Source organism: Belonocnema kinseyi, chromosome 1, assembly GCF_010883055.1.
Source record: "Belonocnema kinseyi isolate 2016_QV_RU_SX_M_011 chromosome 1, B_treatae_v1, whole genome shotgun sequence".
Lineage (NCBI taxonomy): Eukaryota > Metazoa > Arthropoda > Insecta > Hymenoptera > Cynipidae > Belonocnema > Belonocnema kinseyi.
The window spans coordinates 51,741,440-51,750,717 of record NC_046657.1 but is presented as its reverse complement, the minus strand read 5'-3'; positions in this window follow the sequence as shown (position 1 = coordinate 51,750,717).

Genomic DNA, 9,278 nt, shown 5'->3' with positions numbered 1-9,278 from the left:
TTTTGGGTGGGAACAAAGGAACACAGCCTCGAAGCGCGAAGCGTATACGGAACTCATTTTTTGTAACGTGGTAACAAGATGAGAATTGAAAGCAAACTGAAGAGTTATAAAATTTGTAATGCAGAAAAATAAAATCCTTTAAAAAATTAAAAAATCTGATTCATTGACAGTCTGTACTCGAAAAAAGATTTTTTTGCGCAAATTCCTGTCTTCAAGATTCGTTTCCTTTGAACATTGTGTTTGGACTTATCAGAAACAAGTGCAGAAATATTGAAATATTTATAATAAAATAATGTTGACATTTGCTTAAACTTTCCGTGTTCAAAACGGGCGATGTTCAATTCCGCTGTGAGTACCTGTGTACTTACGTCAGCGGGAGTCCTTCGTATCTAAGCAGGACTAAAGTGCGGAATATAATTTTTTTTTGATGAACTTAGCACTTGGAAATTAACCACAACAAAAATATTTGACATTTTCAAATGATAACAATTCCAACGGTATATTCTTTGACTGCCAAAGTGAAAAATCACATAATGAATGTTCCGGTTTATGTTAAATTAATGGAAAAGTTTTCAGTATGTTTTACTAAAAATCTACTGCAGTAACTTCCATGTAATGGTGCAATACTCTGCTGAACTTCACAAATTCCGTAAGATTAAATTTGGCCAGATTTTGAGATTTATTAACTAGGATCATAAATTTTGTTTCTTTTTTAAACATTCGTATTTGCCAAAATTATACTTAAATATAATTTTGCACTTCCAATTCAAGAGTATGAATAGTCTCATTCGTAGCTAAATGTGGAAACTCATTAACAAACATAATTATTTTTTTGTATGTCTTGACCAATCTTTTTACAAACGTTACTTTAAAATATTATCTTATCACATGGAAATCAGAATAAGGTAACGTTACGAATGTCGCGGCTGCGACATTGAGGAACCTGATCGAGTTAGAGATTACGACGATGGTTTCCAAAGAAGCATTTCGGTGAAGGTGGTAACAGAGATGGAGAGAACGTCTCCGGCGTTTTAAAGGCAGCTAAAAGTAAAGTGTCGGAATCGGGTTCTTCGGCGTTGGGGTAAGCTAACAGAGTACTAGGCGGGCCCTGATCGGACAGGCTAACGGCTGGCGGTAGTGGGCTTGAAGATTGAGCCTCCATACTTTTGCCGGGTGTCGGAGACTCGGCGTATCCGGCGGGTGGTTCTGGAATTTCAATAGCAACGAACCTGAATGTCTTAAACTCCCCGGGCGCCGGCATTGGCGCAGATGCAGTTACCTTTAATTCTAGGGGACAAAATTTTGAATTGAAGATTTGATCCGAAAATTTATCTACTAGTGAAATATTAATTCATACATTAAAATTTGTTATACATTTTTCTAGTTTTCCTGTTAAGATTGACAACAATTTTTGATTTCTTTTAATCCTTTAAAATGTTTAGAAAGCTTCTGAACTTCGCTGATTTCAAATCGTAGATGTCAATTATTTATATCTGACGGTCCAATCGTAAATAAAAAATAAATTATGAGTCAAAAAACATTTTCTTTGAAAATCAGATATTTATTTAAGAGAAAAACTCCTTTTATTCCTTCTTACGTTTCGGTACACATGCGTACCTTTTTCAAAGGTTCGTAAACTAAATAATTATATCAAAGATTAGTAATTTTAGTCTGAACAAATATGATGAATAACTACGTAGATAAAAATACATTGTTACCTGAGTTGATGATGGTTCAAAATAGTCAAACAGATCAAGGTTTGGAAAAAGGTACCCATGTGTATCGAAACGTAAGGATGGTTAAAAGGAGTTTTTCTATTAAATAAATATCTGAGTTTCGAAGAAAATGTTTTTTTCACTCATAATTTATTTTTGATTTACGATTGGACCGTAAGACATAAATAACTGAAATCTACGATTTGAAATCAATAAATATCAAAGGTCGAAGAATAGATTGATTTTTTCCAACAAATCACTTTACAATTCTAAACTTTGTGTTCAAAATCTTCAAAAATTTACATTTTGCTTTAAATGTTTTTAATTGTTTTCAAATCTTTTCAAAAGAAGTAAGCTATGTATTTTGATAAAAATTGATTAATTTCAGCTTTTTTTAAATACATTTTTATGGTCGAAGAATCATAATTCTGCTTTTTATGTATTAAAATAGTATTTTCAACTTCTGGGTCGTATGTAGTTCCGCGAGAAATAGCGACCACTTATCCGCCAAGACCAATAGTAATATATAATCCGAGGGAGAAACCAATGGAGAGTACGGACTCTATTACGGAGGCACGCATTGGCCGCTCCCGCAAAAAAGAAAGACCATTTTGAGATAAAATCAAGAACGGATAAAGAGATCAAAAAAGAATTGACGGATTCTACTATATGAAACTAGGTTTTGAGGTATGGGCATGATTGAAATAAGCAGGGTGGGATTTCGATGCCCACTAATCTAGTTTATCGAATCTTTCTTGCTAACGCATGACTGTTTAGAATGTTTATTATATTTTCCTTGGCATTATTTATTGCCAAAAATGGTTTAATGCTCGAGCTATAAATATAAGTTTGCGTATTTTTTGGCTAGAAGTTCAAATCGAGGTTCTATTACTTCCATTTAAATAATAACGAAACAAACAGTACGAGAATTGAGTAAACATTTACATATTGACAAATGATAAATTATGATTTAGATTGTATAGATCTATAGCCCATAAATAATTGTATATTTAGTTCTCATATTTCTTATTTCTAATTTCAATAAGTATTTTTTTCAAATCAATGAAATAAAACTTTTTATTGTAAATAATACTAAGGTTCTTAGATCAGATTAATGTAGGTCATAGGAAATTAATATACCTTCTACTTATTTCTTCAAATAATTTCACAAAAACTGTTTTTCCTTCTGTTCGAGCGGTATGAAATTTATGATATTACTGCCGTCCTAACAAGAAATGTCGTAACTACATTTCGGATGAGTCTCCTGTCAAACTAAAGGAAATTGGGATGGCAGAGAACTCATCCGAAATGTAGTTAGGACTTTTCTTGGCCCATTGTTCAAGCACGTACGGTTGCAGAATTCCAAAACCTCAAATAGACAACCCTAGAGCTTGGTACATTCCGCATCATCCTATAGTTTAATCTAACCTTACGCAGTGGAAATTTCGCGTGGTGTTCGACGCATCTCGTCAAACTATTGAAAAGCACTGCCTGAATAAATTTCTCATGGCGGGTCCTGCTCTCGGGAGTGATATCTCCCTAATATTGTTGAACTGGCGAAAGTATCTATATGCCTTTACTGCGGATATGGTACAAATGTTTTGACAAATTTGGATCCATCCTGATGATCAGGATCTGTAGAAAATTATTTGGGCTCCTGTGTCTGAGGGGCGCCTTTATGACTATCGCCTCATAAAAACAATTACTTATTGTACTGCTTGTGCCCCTTACTTAGACATACATACCCCAGCTCAGTAAGCATTGTATCAAGCTCACAGATTCCTTCTCGGCGCGAGTTGCATCCAGCATAACACTTATGTGAACGACATTTTTGTGGGAGCAGATAATCTTGAGCTTGAGATAAATAGCGACGTGAACTGTGCGAACTTTTGCATTCGGCCGGAATTGAGCTGGATAAACAGGCTGCAAACCAATCCCTGAAACCCCCACTAAACGATCGAGCCTGTTCAGTATTTCTCAAATATTCGATTCTCGCGGGTGGCTTGCTCCCATCTCAGTCACTGCGAAAATCTCGATGCAAGATCTCTGGATCTTAAAATATGACTGGGATTCGCCTTTACCTGAAGAAATTATTGAACGTTGGAATAGTTATCACAATTCTATTTCATCTATTTCAACTCCCTCTATCAGTCACTGGCTAGGAGACTGTCCAGATTCTGAAGGTCAAATTCACGGGTTCGCCGACGCCTCTTCTTGGGCATATGCTGGTCCTCTTTACTTCAGACTCAAAGCAACGAAGGTTTTTATGAAGTCTCACTCCTTACAGCGAAAAATAAAGTCAACCCTGCAAAAACCATGAGCATCCTCAATCTCGAATTAAGTGCTGCTGCTCTTCTTGTGAAATTGATCAACCACCTAAAAGGCTTATCTTACTTCAACGCTGTACCTGTTTATGCCTGGACCTATAGTCAAATCGTCCTTTCTTGGCTATGAAAACATCCGTGCTACTGTAAAACTTTCGTTGCAAATCACGTGTCCTTTATTCAGACCGAGCTGCCCTTGGCTGAATGGAACTACGTACCGACTAAAGAGAACTCAGCTGACCGGTCGTCTTGCGAAGTCAAGCCTTTAGATCTTGAGCAATCTGACATATGGTGGCATGAACTCAAATGGCTGACCCTTTCTGTAGAAGAGTGGCCAAAACAGTGTAAACATCAGACCTTGCGGAGGCTCGTATCACTGTAATTCGTTTGATTCATGCACAACGTTTCAATTCAGAAATCACGTAGTTAAGGACAAAGGGATCTCTACTTAAGAGGAATCCACTCGAAAACTTAAATCTCTTGGTGGGAAGGAAAGACGGAGTGTTGCGAGTTGGAGCTCTAAGTGACCATTGAGACGAGTAATCCAGGTGCACCCTGATTCTGACTTTTAAATACGTGTTGTAACGATTAAAACCAAAACTACCACATTACGCCATTACCTACTGCGTTTCTGTCCTCTAGCGCTACTACCATCATAAACTGTTGCGGTTTCGCTGGATGGATTAAAACGCTAGTTCCTTTTGTGATACTAGCGGCAGGCCCATTGTTCGAGCACATTTAGCTGTGCCTGTTCGATTTCTAGTGGGTAACTGTGTTGTGGCTGTCCCATTCCTAGTGGATTATTGTGTTGTGGCTGTTCCATTTCTAGTGGATTACTGTTATGTGGCTGTTCCATTCTAGTGGATTATTTTCAGGTGGTTATTCCACTTCTAGTGGATTATTGTGAGGTGGGTGTTCCATTCCTGGTTCAGTGATTATTGTGAGACCTCAATCTTCATGTGACTATGGTGAGAGCAGATCTCTTCATCCATGTCTTTTGGGTCGGATTATTTTTATGTTCGCTTTGTCGTGCGATTTATTGTGTGGATTGTATGGGCATCTGCTAAGTGGAGGTTTTTTATGCTAGGAAATAAAACTTGTTTGTGTTCTCGAAAATCATGATTGTTTTCTATTTGGCCCACCTCTCTTCTCTGATGTTTTCTTTAAGTTTAATTTTATTTGTTAGTTTACTTTGTTTCTTAAACTTACGTTCAAAGGTCAAAATAGTATCATAATATTTAACTTTAATAATAAAGTAATCCTTCAAAAAATATTTTAAACTTTCAAGATTAATGCCTAGTAATAGAAAATTTGATCAAATAGGTTTTATTTTGATCAAATTGAATTTCTACGTTTTCCTAATGTTTTTTACATTCTCATCCTAATGTGAAGGTATTGATTTAATGTAAGATTTCACTTTGTCCGTTTTCACCAAATCTCCACGTTTTGAGACCCACTGATTTAGAAAAAAAATTATTTTTACGAAGGTGTTTGTCTGTCTGTCTGTCGGTCTGTAATCTCTATTCTTTGGGTACGATAGCTTTTGAAAAATGGGTTTAAATGGATTCTGCTCTGGCACACTTTTTTAAGGTCTAAAAAGATTGAGCAAGTTCGTAAACCAGCTATTTTGGATCAAGATTCGAAAAGTGAGCGCATTTCCAAAAATATTGAAACCCCTTTTTTTCAAGATTTTGAAATTCTATGAACAGTTGTTCACAGTACTCAGAAATTGAAAGAATTTATTCTTCTGACTTTTTTCTATAACAAAAATTATCAGAGTTAGAGCATTTTCAAAATCCACAAAAGCAAACTAGAATGAACATTTAAAGCTAAACAACGCATGATAGGAAAAAAGAGTCAAGGAAAGGAAAAACATTGATTTTTGAAAGCCTTACAAGATGATCATAACAACTTTTTCAATTTGGTCGAAAAGTTGAAAATTCTAAATTTGATCGTACCAAACATTTTTGAAACCACATTTTTTCAAGATTTCAAAATTCTATGTACGGTTGTTTATAGTACTGAGAAACTCAAATAATTTATCCCTATGACTTTTTTCTATATAAAGAAAATTATCTGTGCACGAATGCGGGAGACATGCAAAGACCCAGCGCGGAGTGCGATTGCCATCAGTCGCGTGCCGTACGTGCGCTCAAACTCTCGAGCTAAGCTCTTTTAACAAAAGAGAATTCACAATCACAAAATTACAGTGGTGGATGTTTTGAGTTTTCATTTTACAAGGTTTGCGTAATAATGTGCAAAAATATAAAGACCGAGCGCGTTGCGCGTCGTAAATAAACAATCGAGCGCGAAGCGCGCGCCAAGAGTCGCACGCCCTAGGCTCGCTCAAACTTGCGAGCTTGAATTTCAGAAAAAGAAAAGAGCTAGAGCATTTTATTCAGAGAGAAACTGCAAAATTATTTTCCTATACGAATACGTATTGTTAATGTTAAAATTCGAAGCTTCGTTAAAAATTCTTCAAAGACCAAAGTTTTTGATTTTTTTAAAACTAAAGCAATTTTTTCTCAGCTTAATCAAATATTATTTACTTACGCAACTGCCTTCTTTGCTCTTCCATCCATGCAATAGTGGAATTGACCTGTGATGATGAATAGTTATCTGTCAAAAATAATATAGGGATTATTCTTCAAAAATTTTTAACCAATACCAAAAATTTTCTTTTGTTCCAAACTGAAGATGAGAATTATTTCCAAACGTTTCGCTGGCCCCGGCATTATCCAAAATAATTTTTATATGAGTGCATTATATTTCTCTTAATTTGTTTAAATTTTTGCAACAAACTTCTACCCCTACAATCCACCCCCTTCTGGGCAAACACCATATCGGGGCCAGCGAAACATTTCGCTGGTCCCGACATGGCGCTTGCCTAAAAAGAGGTGGTTTTAGGGGTTGAAGTTTCTTATACAAATTTAAAGAAATAAAAACAAAAATAACGCACCCACATAAAGTAGATTTGGACAATTTCAGTACCAGCAGTACGTTTCGCTTGTCCCGCCATTGTTTTTCTGCGATAACAGGCACTTCCGGTGATGCAGAAATTCTGAATATGGTTGTACAAATTTAAACAAATTCTGCACTAAATATTTGGCCAAAAAAAGTTAAATTGCCGTGGGTGTTGGGGCCAGAGAAATAGTCCTCTGAAGATAGCTTAAATGTAATCGTGAAGTGAGTTCAAGTTAACCAAGGCAGCGAATTTCAATGATTTCGTTTTAAGAATCTAGACACTATTCATTCTGTATCTTTAAAGTATTATGTTATTTTGACTTCATATATTAATTGTTGAATTAAACTTCTTTTTAAAATTGGAAGTTAATTTGTTTTTTAATAGTACTGAAAGCTAATAAGAGAAACATAACGGTAGCTGCAAATCGAAATGAACACATAACAACGGTTGAAAATCTATTTAAAAATAACATTTTATGCAAAAACTCAACCAAAATTAAAATTGCCTTAACCTAAAAATATTAAACAATTACAGCGCTTAATAGGGATGGCAAGTTGGTATAGAAAATATATCCCACACTTTGCCAAAACAATAGAGCCGATCAACAGATTACTTAAAAAAGATAAACAATGGGATTGGGGATTAGAAGAAGATGAGGTTTTCCAAAAAATTAAAAAACCTTTTAACATCGGCACCCATATTAACTCACGACGAAATATAGGCAGGAGATTTAGGCTCAGAGAAAACTTACGCGAAAATTTCCGAGCATTACTTCTGGCCATAGCTATATTTGGACGTGATCAAATACGTAAAAAATTGTCAGACTTGTCAAAGAGTAAAACCAAGTAACCAAAGTAAGATAGGATTTATGGAAAAAAGGGTAATCGAAGAATCGTGGACCATGGAAGCAGCTGATATCATCGGTCCACTACCAAGTTCTAAAAAAAGAAAAAATCAATACATTTTAGTGTTTGTAGACCTTTTTACAAAATGGGTCGAAATAATCCTAATTAGAAAAGCAAACGGAAAATAAAAAAAAAATATTAAAACAACTCAATATTACCCACAAGCCAACCCAATCGAGTGTTACAATAGGACAATCAAACGCGAATTAGATCCAATTCAGTCACTCAGAAAAAATATTGAAAATGATAGCAAAATAGAGTTTCAAAGCGTCAATAAACGGACCGACAGACTAAGAAAGTTACAAATTTTCAAAGAGGAAGTCCAGAAAAATTTGGACGTAGCAAATAAAGGACAAGCGAATAGTTATAATTTAAGAAGAAGACCAATGGAATATAAAATAGGCGAAATGGTTCTAAAAAGGGTAACCAAATTATCAAATAAAGCAGATAAAAATCAGGTAAGTTATATGACCAATACGAAGGTCCTCTCATAATCAAAAAGAAAATTTCCCCAACCATTTATGAATCAAGAACCCTAAAAAGGAAAAGCATCAATAGCATTAAAAATAAAAACTGACTCATAACTCCAAACTCAAAATCGACCCACGATACTCTAACTCACTCGATACTAAGAACAAATTGGACAATACGGACTTCTACTTTTCAGATAATGGATTCCACGAACATGCGCTGGTACTGCCAGAACATGATTTCTGAAGAAACAATGAACATCCATCTGAAAAACTTCCAAGCCATAAAATGGCTATACTTGAGAAAGGCAGGAATACCGGAAACGGATATCAAATACCATCCCCACCACCACATTAGGAAACTACTAAAAGATTCCATCAACAGCGAGACCCCTTCATCGCAAGGAGAGGGAACTGTTGGAGGAAAGGAACAGGACGAAGAGGGAGCGGTTGGTGAAGACATCAACCGAGAACCAAATTCAGACTGCATTAAACGAAAAGCAAAAAACATCGAACTACAGAGGAAACTCTTCCAGCTTAGCATAGAATTCGCAGATAAAGCGAAAGAATTCCACCGAAAACTACAACTAGACTTTAAACACCAAGGGAGAGAATTAGAAATGAAAGAAATGCAAAACCAACACGATAGAGAACGGCAGAATCAACACGAAAGGGACGTAAGAAGGATAAACATGATAACAAACTGGAACAACATCGAAAGGAAAAAGAGGGAGGAAGTAATCTAACAAGAAATTAAAAAACAGGCAGAGGAGCGAGCAATCGCAGAGGACTCACATTCACATTGATCCAAAATTGCATGAAGTCATCGGAAAATACTATTCAGTAATGTTAACCAGTAAGTTTGAAGAAGTTAAAAATTTTTAAAGTTATTATGAAAA